Source organism: Rissa tridactyla, chromosome 2 (genome assembly GCF_028500815.1).
Source record: "Rissa tridactyla isolate bRisTri1 chromosome 2, bRisTri1.patW.cur.20221130, whole genome shotgun sequence".
In the NCBI taxonomy this organism is placed as follows: domain Eukaryota; kingdom Metazoa; phylum Chordata; class Aves; order Charadriiformes; family Laridae; genus Rissa; species Rissa tridactyla.
The window spans coordinates 134,227,566-134,243,197 of NC_071467.1; positions in this window are offsets into that span (position 1 = coordinate 134,227,566).

A 15,632-nucleotide genomic window follows, 5' to 3' on the forward strand; every position below is an offset into this window, starting at 1 on the left:
TGGAGAAAGAGATTTATATTGCATGAGTGACTTCTTTTTAAATTAAATGGCAGGCATCTTTAAACTGTAATTTACTGGCACAGCTGAATTCCCCAAGGTAACAGAACAAACTCTGGAGCTGCATCGAGGAATGCTCGGTAACTCGCCGCCACCGGACAGCAAGAAGCCTGCAGTGTCTGCGACGCGGGCAGGCGCTGGAGCTCGGACCTGCCGCAAACTGCTCGCTGGAGCTGCCGAGAGAGAGAGAGGATAAAAACTCCCTTTTCTCCTCAGCTTACTGATACTTGGGGAAGATCATTCCTGACGCACACTGGGCTTACATGCCATAATGGTATTTTTTGTCCTGATGATGCTGATGGAGCAAAAAAAAACCACCATCATTTGAAGCACTGCAAGAGCTTTGGGGGTGGAGACAAAGAAATCCTCTGCCTTTCTTTGGCCTTTGCCATGAATTTGGTTGCACCAAAGGGCAGGTGCTTCTGTGGTTTTTCCTTCCATTTCTGACTCTGCTGGGGTCTTTGCAGGAACTTTTACCTTTCTTTGGAAATGTTTGATTTTATTAAGGCCCTGGTTTTGTGAGGTACTTGGGAACCTGTTCTTGATAAATATATTCAATATTTTTAGTTTCAGATCATCAGTAATCTCATTGACCAGAAGTTTAGTGTCTGCTCTGTTGAGTCAAAGCTGCAGCTACTCATTTCACTGAAGCACTGTGAGGAAAACAGAGCAGCATTTTCCCCTCCATTTTGAATGTATGAAACTCCTATATTTCCCACATGCTATCATTCAGTAGATCTGAAATATTCCTACCACATTAATTAAAACTTATCTTTCTATATAACCCCATTTTCTCTTTAAGTCTCATTAACTGCTTCATCCTCATCCCTACCTCAAGTCAATGTTTTCCTTGTCTTCAGGGCTCCCTGCTGCTCCTGACAGCACCTTGCTCTCAGTTCTTCATCAATACTGCTAATGATCTCTGGGCAAAACCACCGGGATTTTGCAGTGGACTCATACTGGGGTGAAGATATCTGATTTGGCAACTTTGAGACATATGAGGTTTGGTGAGGTGAATCCCCATCCTTCTGGTCCATCCATCCATCCTTGATTATTGTTATTATTTCTCTAGGAATAATAGAGAAATAGTTTTCCTTCCATCCTCAATTATTGTCATTATTTCTATAGGAATTTCATTAATCTAATTTGATGAGACTGCCTCCTAAACCATGTACTGTTGTTGCTTCTCCTTTGGCTGACCTAGGATTTTTACACGCTAAGAAGTAGCTTATGTGATTATAAACTGCATTTCTTTCAGCATTTAAATGACTCTCTACTGCCAGATCCAAAGTTTGCTTTCGCAGGTACTTGTGAGCAAACTGAATGAAACAGGAGCATATGCACAAATTAGGTTTAGAAATCACAAAAATTATTTGTGTTTTATTATTCATTCTGTCCAAAAAATGGTAAGATGACTCCAAGACAGTGAGAAACTCTGAGGACCAAAATCAACACTTGCTTAAGAGGCTACTGAGTTTATGTATGGAGGGTGATAAAAAATAAAGGAGGGATATTTATCACATGGGCAAGATGTGATTCTCATTTTGATGCTTAGAAAGTTCATTATGCCCACTCAAAGTCTGTTTGCACTGCCAAAGGATTATTAAAAGACTGAAGTGCAGATGAGAAGTGGCCCCAAATTAAGGCAAGAAACACCAGCAAGGAGTTCTACAGCTTTGTGCTATACTTTATTTCAAGTATCTCCAGATAAAAAGTTCAAGGACAGGGGGCTGGCATAAAGCATGGACTAACATATTCACAATGCAAACCTCAGAACCACAAATAACTTATTATTTCATAATTTAATTTCTTTGAGTGCTGCTAGCCCCAAAAGGCCAGCTCTTAACTGCTCAATTTTCTCCTTTGACTCTAATTAAGGTTTTCCTTGGCTCATGCTCCTGGTGAACTTGGAGAACTTTAATTTTTCTTTTTTTTTTTTTTTATATCTGCTTTTCTCACCAGGTGGAGTGTTCCCTGCAAACCCTGAAACTTATGAACTTTCCAGTACATTTAAAGATACTTTTGTCTACACGTTTGACTGAAGATGGAGGCATTCCACAAATCCCCAAGTAGAAATCATTTTATTAGCCAGTTTATGCACTGTATACAGGAGAATATGGGATTATTTGTTAAGAAATTTACTGCCAAAAAATTTATGGCAGTAATATAAACTCACAAGTGTCCCTTTCTGCTGAGGGGGAGTTGACTTCGGTAGCTGTATGACTGATGATGTGACAAAGTGTGATAGGGAATGCAGCTGCTGGACCAGAAAAAAAATAGTTCCTAAAAACCAGGGATAGAACAGAGAAATACCTTTAAAAGGAAATAATTTATTATTATTATTATTGTGCTAATTAACAATCCCTTCAAAAAGCCTGAAGATGTCTTACATGTTTTTCTCTTCTGTATCTGTTTAGAACAGGTAAAAACATGAAAGTGTTTTTTGGTATTGTATTAATTATCTCTGCCTCTTTGAAAATTATTTTTTCCAAAATATTTTTTTTACACTGTAGCCATACTTAATTCATTTAGCTTGTCTTTAATTGAAAATCATTTCCTCCTATGCAGTTTTCAAGGCATTGCATGATGCTTTGGTGTTTGAAATTCTGTGTTTGACAATGTAAGTTTTATCAGTGTTTTCTACTATCCACGAAAGGTAACACTAAGGAAATTCTGTGCTGACGTGTTTTTCCTTTAAATCAGACTGGTTATTTTTGGCTTTTAGTCTTTGTCATTTTTAGTTTTTTCCAGCACCTTCTCTCCCCCTTGCTTCCTCCTGTCTTCTCTCCTCCTACTCCCCAAAGTATGGAGAATTTCCAGTTTGGATTTGAACTCTGCAGCTGGCTACTCTGTCAAAAACCGGCTGAACCAAAACTCCAGATTAAGGCTGAGTGAATAGTTAATGGATAGTTCTTTTCTTTTTTGATCTGAAAAACTAACCCCCCCTCCCAGGACTTTATCTGAAGTCAAATGAACCTTTCCATTCAGTCTCCAAAAAATGCTTTAGTTTAGAGTCTGTTAATTTCATTTTGTTTTTATTGTATTTTTGTATTCAACTTAGGCAACTTTGATCTCAAATCACTGTTTTGAAACAAAACATTTTGTTTTGAAATAAGCTGAAATGAAGTATTGTAACATAAAAAGAAAAAGCCTCCACCTTTTTGTGGCCAAAACTATTCACTGCACTTGGCAAAAATTTGTGAATAGTTTTGATCAACCTAGAACCAATTTTCTTTGTCAAATAAACAATTTGCTTGTAAAAAAAATATCCAGATGTACTCCATATATAATATGCAAATATAGAATATTTGCATAGGAATAATGGTTATCTATAAGCGTCAGCCTACCGCAATGTAATTTGCTTTGAATTCAATTATCCTAGTCCAAAGAGATTCAAATGCTCTTGTTTCCCTGTTTAATGAAGACAAAACTCAAGGATCAGAGGGGAGTAAGCAGGACTGAAGGTGTGTGCACATCTGCTCCATCCTCTCTGCCCCTAGAAGAACTGAGACACAGGGGACCTGCGAATGGTGGGACAGGCTTCCCCTTCCCCAGAACCACTCCTGACGGGAAAAAGCCAGCCTGGCTTTCGACAGCTTAAGCAAAGTAGACAGCCAGGGCATTTTTGCTTCCTCCAGCATTTCGCTGAGCCTAGGCAGCCGCCTGCACTTGCCGGGAGCAGAGCGTTTCCCAAGCGCAGCTCCGGGGGACGTGGCTGTGCGAGGGGGACTCAGCTCACCCGGCTGCGGCAGCCCAGCCACGGCATTCAGCCTCGCCAGTCCAGGCTCTCCTCAATGCCTCTGAAGAGAAACAGGCCCCATTACTGAATGAGTCGTGGGACCGATTTCAAAAAGCTTTTGGATGAGATGACCACCATCCTCCACTGCCTATAAAGAGGCGAGCTGGGCTTTGAGTGGTATAAAACGATCTACTATTTGTGTGTAAAAAAGGGAGCCAAGAAACTACCATTCACATTTCTTCTTTTAATAGCCGTGCTAAAATAAACTCTCCCTAGTTGTGGCTGATAGCACGGAAACCCTTCAGTTTAAACTGGGCAATGCTCTAAGGAGTCGGGGCGATGGCTGGATTTGTGATACAGCAACAGCCCGTTCATCACCCGGCACACTCTGAGGCAGCTCTCCTAACATCCCTACAAAGAAAAATACTGCTTATCGTATCTTTCAGCATTTATATTTCTTCTCAAAGGTAAACTAAGATGTTGCTTTTAGAGTTAGTTCTGTTTAATGTTATTGAGATTTCAGTTTCAGCTATTTCACACCTTACAAATTCATAAACAGGCGAACGTTTTGAAGGATGTTGTTTGGATTCCTTTTGGCTTTGTGGTATCTGGCTCTGTTTTTGTTTGTGGCTTGGTTTCTATGTTTTTGAATTTGACTCCTGATTTCTTTTATAATATTTGCCTTTTTTTTAACCTCCGTATTCTCTAGCTGAAAGCCTGGTGCATTAGAAACTCTTTGTAAAGGCTATGTGCCATTCTGTTGGGAGTTATGTGAGCTTGAAGCTAAAAAAAGAGAACACAGAGGATTTGGCAAAGGCATGCATATAAAATAGCAGAAAATCTTTTATTTTCATTCTATATTGCAGAGAAAACAAATACTTTTTGCAAACTTCTGTGGAGAAAGTTACTCCATAGTAATAATGGTTTGAGATACCAGTCACTGAAGTTTGAATCAAATAAAGCAGGGACTTGGGCTCTGTGTCTCCTTAACCAGGTGTTCTTCTCACAGGGCGCTGTCAGGAGGGGAGCCATGCTGTTATTTTTTTTTGTGAGAAATTTCGTCTTTGACATCAGCTCTTTTTTTGGAGGTAAGTATCTCATCCAAGCTACTGCCGTTACTATCCTTGCTGCTGTGGCTCTGATGTGACTAGTTTGAATGCCAGGTCTTTTTTTTTCTTGACAAGAGAAACTTTAAACCACGATATTTAGACTCTTTTTGTTTGTGACTTAAAACTAAATACTGTAAATAATTAATATTTGAAATTCACAGATGGAGCAGATGAAAGCATAGAAAAATTAAATGGCTTGCTAAAAGACGAAGAGCGAGCCAATGGCAGAGCCAAGAAAGGCACCTTAGACTCTCATTTTAGTGCATAACTCTGGCCAAGAGAATTCAGCCTTCAAAAGGGAAAACTGCATTTTGTAAAACTGATTATAATTTTGAAGGTTGTGGCTAAAGCATGATGCACTTTTTGTCAAATTTTGGAATAACCTGTAGTTCCTTACCAAGACAGCCCTGTTTTGAATCACCTCTGGGGACTGATATATTTCAACCCTAGGGATAAAAATGTTACAGACTTTGGAAGTACATGCCAAACATAGGATCACAAAAATGTGAAAGCTGGGTCCTGTTTCCAGTCAGAAAGGCTAGATATGGGAAGTCTTTGCTTGTCTGCTCTTGAAAAAGAGAAGTATGTTTTTATTGGAATCCAGTGGCCCCTTTACATTTGGTTTAAACTCTTTCCACTATCTGCACGTCAACTGTAAAATATAATACTTAGATTTCAGGGATTCAACATGGTAAATACTCATGAAAGTAGAAAGCTGTGGCTCCCAGCCTTTCTTGATACGTTGATTCTACTTAGCAATATTCCAGTAGAGGTGTAGATACCAGTATAGAAAGTTATAGTTTACAGACAAAAGTCTTTATTTTCATGGTTGCTTCTCTTCATCTCCTCAGTGGTAGCCCTGTGACCACTAGTTGTCTGCACACCAAAGGCTAAATGCACAGGGCTAAGGTAGGTAATATTTACACCCTGGGTGCAATGTTATTTCTAGGACAGGATTTCTTTTCTTACCATAGAGAAATTGTGTCCAAAAGAAGGTGGACTGAGATGCTTTTTTTTTTTTTTTTTGGTGAGACTATAGCTAATTAACCATTGCCTAGGTTAATCCATTACTGTTTGGCACCCTTATATCACATGGGGTGCTCTCTTCCTAAAACAACTTTTAGAAAATTTCTCATTAAAACACAACAGGCACTTAATTGAATCACAAGCTGTTAAACCAAATAGCCTTCACTGAAATAAAAGAGATAAATCATCCTTTCAGCAGGAGGAACATCAAATGAGGCCAGGCCAGTGGCCAGAGAACTTCATTCTGGTCTGGGGGACATAGGCCATTTCTGTGGGAGTTGGGCTTACGCAGCACCCCGACCTGCTGCAGCACGTCCTTCCATGGCTTAAGCTGAGATGCCATCTCCCAATTCCCCTTTCAGTCTCTGTAGATAGCCCTGGGAGAATTCATCCAGATTTGTCAGTCTCACAAGTAACAAGAGAAATAATTGTCTGTGGCATCAAGTGCCTACTGATAAGAAACCGCAGCTGTTCCGCAAGGAGAGCTGTCACAGGTGTGCTGTGCGACTTCAGCGCCAGCACAAATGGACACTCACAGCAACCTCTACACACGCCACAGGAGCAGACCTATAGTGGGATGGCTGCCAAAGAAGAAGGGAGCAATGGTGTAAAGAGAATTTTAATGAAAAGGATCATCAGAAATAGGTACAAGACTCAGAAAATAGAACAGAAAGAAAAAGATAGTTGATGAGGTGATTTTACTAATTATTTTTTTAAGAAAATATTTCTACATTGAAATGTTCAAACAATTTTTCTAATGTTATTACTCCAAATGAATCTAGTTTCTTTAGCTGTGTATACAAAAATAAATAAAATAGCCCAGGCACCGTAGCAGGTTCCTAGCTTCACAGGGCTTGGTAATCCTTGAGAATATCTTGGTAGTCAATGAGGAAAGAGGGGCACCTCCAGAAAGACTGAATTCACCTAGATTCAGCCCTCTGGGACACTTGGTCTTTGTAAGAGCATCTCTTACCAAAAGCAGAGCCTGACCTTTGAAGTAAGCAACCAAGTTCCTGAAATGAAGGAGCGTGAATATCCTCCTAGCTGAATGCAAACATGGTATGTCTGCTTCTACTCAGAAGCTGCTTTGACTGGTTTCTTGTGGCTTTACAGCACTGGAGAACAGTGAACCCTGGTAGAGGAATCATATTATAGAATCATAAAATGTTTTGGGTTGGAAGGGACCTTAAAGATCATCTAGTTCCAAACCCACCCCCAGCATGGGCAGGGACACTTCCCAATAGACCAGGTTGCTCAAAGCCCCATCCAGCCTGGCCTTAAACACTTCCAGGGATGGGGCAGCTTCTCTGGGCAACTTGTTCCAGTGCTTCACCACCATCACAGTGAAAAATTTCTTCCTGGTATCTAATCTAAATCTACCCTCTTCCAGTTTGAAGCCGTTACCTCTAGCCCTATCACTACATGCCCTTGTAAAAAGAAGTCCCTCTCCAGCTTCCTTGTAGGCCTTCTTCAGATACTGGAAGGCTGCTATAAGGTCTACCCAGAGCCTTCTCTTCTCCAGACTGAACAACCCCAACTCTCTCAGCCTCACAGGAGACATGCTCCAGTCCTCTGATCATTAGCCTGGACCTAGATCCAAAAAGAAACCGTTGCTGCAGATTTCAGAGAAACACTATTTGGTCAGAACTGAACACAAATATAGTAGCGCCTGTTAGTAGCATTGTTAAAACAACAATGTTTTAACAGTCAGAGAGCCTGTTTTGTATAATGCATAATTCAGCATAATACTGATAGTTCCTTTTTCCCTACAGGGCACTGTAAACAGGTTGCACTCTTTTTTTCTGTGGCACCCCTGCTCATTCTTGCATGAATGATTATGACCAGACATGTCAACACACACTTGATCTTTGCTCTTTACATTGACATACTTAAGGCATTACTCTGTTTTTTTTTAAGAAATCTCCTTCCTAAACCACCGGTTCTGTGGTTACACCGAAGACCTGACATAAATCATTTGCTACTGGCCTAAGCAGTAACACATTGTAGGTGTACATCACCTGATTTTGGCATAATGAAGGTGTTCCTGTAGATGTTTTGTTGGTGCACTGCACCCTCCTGCTCCTCCCCTGTGAATCTCAGAAAGTGTCGCTGGAGCGCCTACGCCACAGGCACATTCCAGGCAAACCACGCTTGTCCATGGCCTTGGAAAATCTCTGATTCCTTCACCATACAGGTACTTTTACTCTTTGACCTCCTAATTAACCGTCACCTTCTGGGAGATTATTTGATTCATTAGGTGTGAATGAAAAGAACCAAAACAGGGATCGTGAGTTGGCTAGGGGGAAGGTGGATTTGATTTTGGCAAATCTGAGTTTTGTTTATTTTTTCTTGGCTTGTGTTTCTCTCTGTCTGATGGGGCTCTTAGTTACCTTCAACATGCACTGTACTTAGAGCAGCCCTGCTGCAAGCGCTCAGTTCTTTTGCACTGAGCAAGGGGAAGCATAGCTTTGGGGATGGTATCTGTACACTGCAGAAAGGCAGCGCCTTTCTTTAACCACAAAATCAGCTCTTGCCTGCACTATGGCATTGCTGCGCCCTGACTGTGTTCCTACGCGCTACACAATTTATCCTTCACTATGCCGTGCATTAAGACGCACACTGCTCGTTTGCATTTCTAGTTCTGTCCGTCTCTAAGCAGGGTCCTCACTACAGCTGACATAACAGGCAACCCCGCTATTTGGGGACCCACTGTGCTTGGCACTTAGCTGTGCACTTGGTGGGATTTCTGCTTTTTTCTGTTCTTCTTTTTTTTTTTTTTAACAAGAATCATTTAAGGATTACTTTATGTATAGAACCATTGCCAATATTTTCTATAACCATCAAGTAAAAGCAAGTATTTTCCACATGCCTAGAACTGAAGCCATTTTTTTAGGAACTAAAGAGCCACTGGAGTGAAATTTAAGAACATTATCAATGACTTGGAAGCTCATTTAAAAATTAATTTTCAAGGCAGGATTAAAGAGAAATCTCTGTGGAAATATTCACATTTTCATTAAGCATGCTCCCTTGCTACACTGTTGGTTAACAGTTATTACACTGTCAAGTTGTTATTTTAAGAATCCATTCAGGGATCTTGAGCTCCAGTACAAAACCATATGGTCTATCAACACATGCCTTTACACTCCTCCACAAACTACATCTTCACCTGCAAAGCACCTCAAAATCTAATGACTATATTATGTAGGTGCAAACCATACCACCAACCCTTGAGTATTACTGAATGTTGGTGGTGGTATGGGAGGGCATTTGGGTGGCATGGATGAAAAATTAATTTCTATCTATAACAATTATGGTGCCTTGATTGTTTTGTTTTGTTCTGTCTTTCCACTGAGTTAGAAAGCAGATCTTTTGAACTTTTTTACAAGAACAAACGTGTATGCTTATGCTGTAGCTGAGATGGTAGGTCACCAGCTTAGGATGCAGGGCACAGAGATTCAAGTATCTGCTCTACCTCATTTAAGGCACAGCTGTTTGGCTTCCCTCCTCCCTTTTCAGGAAATGGAAGGCAAACACCATTTCTGACACAGACTCTCTTCAAACATAAAACATTTTGGCAAAAAAGTTTTGATTTCTACTAAACATATTTTGCCAAAGCTAGATCTCATCAAAGTTTGTCTGACTGATCTTATTTAGCATTCTAAAGAAGTGCTGACCACCTTACAGGGTTTGCTCCAGGTTTCCTCTGATTACATAGTATATGCATCCCTGGAAGAACTGGGAAAATCTGTCTTTGGAATCTCTGATTTCAAATGCAGGAAGTCCATAAAGTGAATGAGTCCAAATTTTGCTAATTTGGTGTGTGAAAACTATAGTTCAATATTTTAGTGCCTAACACTTTCACATCAGCTTGGATTTGAGCAGGATAGTTAATGCAAGGGTTTTTTTTATGAGTGAATACTAATGTTTGATTATATGTTTAGAGAACAGAACTACAGTAATATCTATTTTCTGAACTGAGTAGCAAAAACCTGCTCCATCTTTTTTCTCAAAGTGGATGAGTAACCTAGAATTAATTTTGTGCTATCTGTACCCATTGATTCAGTCAACTATTAAGATTTTTAATATGAGAAGAATTTTACACAGTCATCAAGATGGCCCCATGTCACTTTATCTATCTTGAAGTACACACTTCAAATCCTAATTTTTCAAACTCACGTGTGTCAATAGTCTCACTGTGGTTAACAGGAGTTTATTTGTATGATGTTAGTAAAGTACATACAGAATTCTTTGCAGACTCATTGCTCTAGTTGGTGTTGCAAGGGGAATATAATTCTTAAGTAATCAGGGACCGAAGCAAAAACTAGTTCAATCTAGACACTTTTATTAAAATACTTCTAGGGCCTTTGAATGAAAGAATACTATTCCTGTCTGTAATTTCACGATATTTTCACAACAGAACTTTGCATAGCCAGCCCATGTGAGCCACAGCCACACCTGTGAGTTGTAGCTGACCATCATCCCTCCTTTTTGTAGAGAGTGAGAAATCAGAGAATCGACTAGCCCTGCAGTGCCGGGAAAAGCATAGGGGTGGAGTAATAGTAGAAGTGGAAAAAAGAGAGAATAAAAATGGCTAGAAATGCTGGGAATGGTATGGGCTTTTTCCTGGACATGTCTAAGCATAATATTACAGCACATTTCACAGCTAGCCGGTGATTGCATGCACTAGTTGTAGTCTCTAGGCAGGGATTACTTTTTTTCATACATCATTTAGAATTAATTGTAGTGATTCTGCAAAGTCAGTGCATACCCTGGATGCAAGAGTAGGAGAAACTGTTTTTGTTTCAAAGTCTTTTGATGTTTCTGTTTTGATATATTTCATTTTTCCTTAGACAGCACACAGAATGGCCAATGGTATGCAATACACTCCCTTCTCTTTGGGAAAATAAAACTTTGTCAAATGAAACTAAATCTTTGACAGTCTCATGACAATACACACTCATTCCTACCCACTTCATACTGGAAGGCTAAGTGAAGTTCAAGATTTGTAGGCATCATTAAATCAGACTCATAGAGGAAGGTAAGTATGTATGTTTGAAGTATGAGAATCTGTATTCAGAACTCAGAAATACAACAGCCATTTACGTTTTGAGAGGATTACATATATGTGTGTGAATCCTCACACTCTCCTGGGTAATGAGAAACACTATATATTCCTAGATGAGAAAGTAATGACTAAAAGAGTCTGCCATGTGTCCCTCTCAGGTGGGCATCCCATGCTCATCCCATGCCACCACATAAGGCAGTAGCACAGCGCTAAGGTCTGGTTTCCTGGGCACTCTGAATACAGCTAAAACTTGTAGTTTGTAGAACATTTACAATATTCTGGAGAAGTCTAAGACAGGCTCATAGCGTGAGTTTGACAGTTGTAAAGAAATTATATTGCACATAGGTCAGTTTTGACTAACCACTTATGACTTTTCAAAATATTTATGAGCAATCAAATGCTATTTTCAATAAAAAATCAGTATTATGATTCAGAATCATTGTTTAAGATTTTATAATTACATATTCATAGTCATGGTGTTTCACTACAGGGGAAAAGTCTTCAAAATGTTTCATCAGTGTTTAATTGAACTACAGTAATCCAATGCCTCTCAACACTTTTCAGACTTAAGGTAATTTCATACCACATTAAACTGTTCATTAAAAAGTCTAACACAATTTTGAAGGATCTGATTACAATAATTTTCCATTTCTTTCTGGCATGCTCTGGTCTCATAATTGGAAATACCAGCAGATGGATTGTCCCAAAAATATGGTTCATGCCTCATAGTTCATGATTTATTAAGTGTGCCAATAAGAATATTTTGATAACATTCATTATGTCAACGCCAGAGGAAAACAGCAGTAGCAAACTTTGAAAATTAGAGAAAATATTTTTGAAAATTAGAGAAAATATTATTGAAATTACAAAGAATTTTCTGTTTGGGCATGGCTTTTTGTTTGTTTGTTTGCATCTCTGTCATGCATTTCAGTAGTTAATCAATTAGTTTTGTTGTTGCTTAAAACCACACCATTTCAGCCTTTCTTGAAATATTTAGTTCATAAAAGCCAGACATGAACATGTGACCTTTAGAGTATCTTATTCTGTTATGAGTGTGTATAAGGAACTTTGCAAGTGGTATATTACTGTCCTCACGTTAGAAATGGGAAAACTAAGGCAATGAGAAATGAAATGGCTTGTTAGAGATACCCATCAGACCAAGGGCAGAACTAGTACTGGGTGCCAGGTCTTCTGAATTTCACCACTTCAGTGCTGTAGCACAAGAGAAAACTCTCTGTACTTCCACATGCATTCCTGGGTAGCACGTGGGAAAAAGGGAGACCCAGACACAAGTCTTTGTACTGCTAAAGAAATGGGCAAGGACATTAGCAAGCCCCCCCTCCCTTGCATATCTTAGCAAAGTTTTTGTCAAATAAAATCCAGTCCCTGCTTTGGCACTGGGCCATGAAGAGCTGGGCCGTAGATGCCCAAAGAGCACGTGCTCCCTCATGCACCAGAGTTAAGGGAGGGAGTTTGCCTACACAATCCCTCTTGTTACATTTAAAGCTACTCTACCTTTATTGATACAAGTATCAATAAGATTGGCACTCAGAAAGAGTCACTATCTTAATTCTTGACCTCTCACTCCCTCTCTCTTCTCTTCTTTAGATATGTGATAGGAAATTGTCTTCCAAGACACAACAATTCCTTTTGCATTACAACCATTCTTATTGACCTACAGTAGATGAATGATGTTCAGGAAACCAATTGTTATTTTTATGATTAATACAGATGTTTGCAAGACTTTCGTTTCAGGCAGTCAAAGTTGGAAGTGAAGCAGCAGATTAAAGGGAAGAACAAACAGCAGCAGTTCATTGTGTCTTTTAGTAGGTGCAAGGGTATTTTGGAGGGAAAGAAGGACCCCTTTTCTCTGCATCTGAAGTGAAGAGATGTTGATAGAAGATTTTGAGAAGACTTCTGGGTGCGCAGAGAATGTTGAGCAATTTGAGCATGGCACAAAGGACACGGGAGATTTCCAGTGCTCAGAACTCAGCTCAGCCTACCATCTCATGGCAATTTGTGCCCTAGCAAAAGGCAGGCCCCAGCCCCACATTCAGCTCTGCCAAGTTTCAAAGACCAGTTGTAAGTTGCTGAAACAGGGGAATACTTGGCCATATCCTTCCTTGTTACTTGTGTCCATGTACTGATCCAGCTACGACCTGCTTTTAAAGCAATCTTAGTATGTAGTCTGAGGTGCTGACTTACAAACAGTATTTAGTTCACCCTCACTGCCTATGTTATTGAAGATACAGAACTTCCTTCTTGGTTGTGGCTACCATATTTCCATTGTGATTGTAACAGCATGTATTTCTGGAGGGTTTTTCTACATACACTTCTCTTAGGCTCTCAAACGTCAACATGTTTTTTCTGTTAATATGAGAGCCAGGGAGATTCAAAAGGTTAGAATCTGTGTGTGAGTGTGTGTGTGTGTATGGGGAGTGGGGATGAATTAAGCTTTACGGGTAGTTAACAAGGAAAAGGGTTATTGTAACAATCTGTATTTAGTAGCTTCTGGCTATACACTATACTTATGGCTTAACACTACACATATCTTTCTCCTTCTTACACTTTGTTATACACTTTTATATGTGATGGATGCTCTGGATAAAAATGCTGGGTATATTTTGTATGGTTCCTAAAATGGCTGTCATCCACATAGGTATGTACCTGAGCTACTCGCTGTTGGAAGCTGTGAGCAGATCCTGGCAAATATGCTTTCTCTCCTCTTACATGTTTTACTAATTATCCACTTTTGTCTATTGTGAGAGACTGGCCACCCAACTAAATGGACCTGTAGCCTGATTAAATATGGTTGGTCTTATATTCTTATGAGCACATGTCAAAAGATCTTGAAGTTTATGTTTAAAGGGTTTGAAATGCACTGCCCAGAAATGACAAACAGCCCAAGTATTGTGGAAATTGCTCAGCAAAAAGCTCCCAACAGCCCCATTAGGATATCTGTGATCTGCTCACACAGACAAGTTGAGGGAATTAAAATAAAATGTTACTCAACATAGAAACGATTCATTATAAATTATTCACTTATGCCAAGCATGCATTTGCAACCTTTAGAAGAGTACAGCAAATTGCTGAGCTCCTGCAAAATCAAAGGTACTCTAAAGAGCAAAGAAGTTGTGTTTCCTTTTTTGTTGTGATAGGTTTCCTGGAGGCTACGAAACCCATCTTGCTTCCTGTTAATAATTCTAATAATTGTACCATAAGTAGCAAAAATAAATTAAGAAAACAGAGAAAATACTAATTACAATTCCCTTAAGTACATATACTATCCAATAGGGGACCACCAGACTCTTGAAGAGGGGAGATGTAATATTAATTTAATTTTATCAAGGCACAACTCTCTTCCAAGACCACACAGCAAGTTAGTGGTAGATCTGAGGCAGAATCTGTGAGTGTTGGCTCCTAGCTGTGTTCAGACTAAGGTGTTTGACTTCCCTTTACCCTGACAGTGGCAGGACATCACTGTCCCAGCTACAAAGAACTGTTGCATCTTCTCTACGGGATTCCAGTATATTTTTCTCACCTTTGGCACTACAGTAACAAACAGATTTGTTAAACTGAACACAGCAAAGTTCAACAGCGATCAGAGTTACTGGCAGGAGATCATAATGTAAGCATCTGATTTATAAATAGCTGAGAAAGTTTATCTCTTTGGATTTACAAAAACACGCTGTCATGAAAACAGATTGCTGCTATTGTAAATACCATGGAGCACCACATACGTGAAGTTAAAGCTGAATTTGTCTTGTGATTATCTAGCTGCTTGCAGGCTCCCCTCTCCAAAGCCTCTGCATCTGAACAGCACCCAGGATTTATAAAACAAAATAACAAAAGGTCCTGAGAACTATTGTGCAGAGATATACTGCGGGCTTTCACTAGACCCAGTGGAGTAACAAATGTCTCTGCATCCTGCTTTATTGTCATGAATCCTTTAGTATCTATTTTCCTTCGCCTCTGGCTGTTGGATGCAATTAGTTCATCTGAAATTGCATGCCAAAAGGCCCTGTTTAATGGCTTGCAGTATATAATCTTATATTGTTCTGGCTTTGAAATTTCTCCCTCGCATATGCAGCATAGGATAACGGAGGTGGTATTATTCTTTGTCATCTGATAAGCCTCACAATCTGTATGTAAGGATTTTTAAGTCATAAATATAATTCTATCTAAAGAAATGCAACCTCAAAACTGTCTTTCAGTTTTCCTATGCACAAAAGCTACAGATTGTTTTAGGAATCACTTGCTACAACATAACAGAGAGGTTGTTTTCCTGCTATCCAGCCCTTCACCTTTAATTAACAGGACAAAGAGGACAGGGAATTTGCACTTCCAACTCCAGTAAACTCTCAATTCCTATAACCACCAAGGCAGGATTCACACAATAAAATCTAGAAACATAGTGATTATTAAATCCAGCGTTTTGAGTGCTTTTTACAAACATTGCAGGCAAAATGGGGATGTGAAAAAAATCAAAATGTTAAATGGCACAAGAGAAGAGAAGAACAGACATTTACCCTGCTCTCTTTACTCTGCTTCATTCCATTTCCTTCCCTGAAAATTTTCAGTCCTAAATTCTGAACTGCCCGCGTTGACATATAAGGTAAGAACTTCATGCTTTATT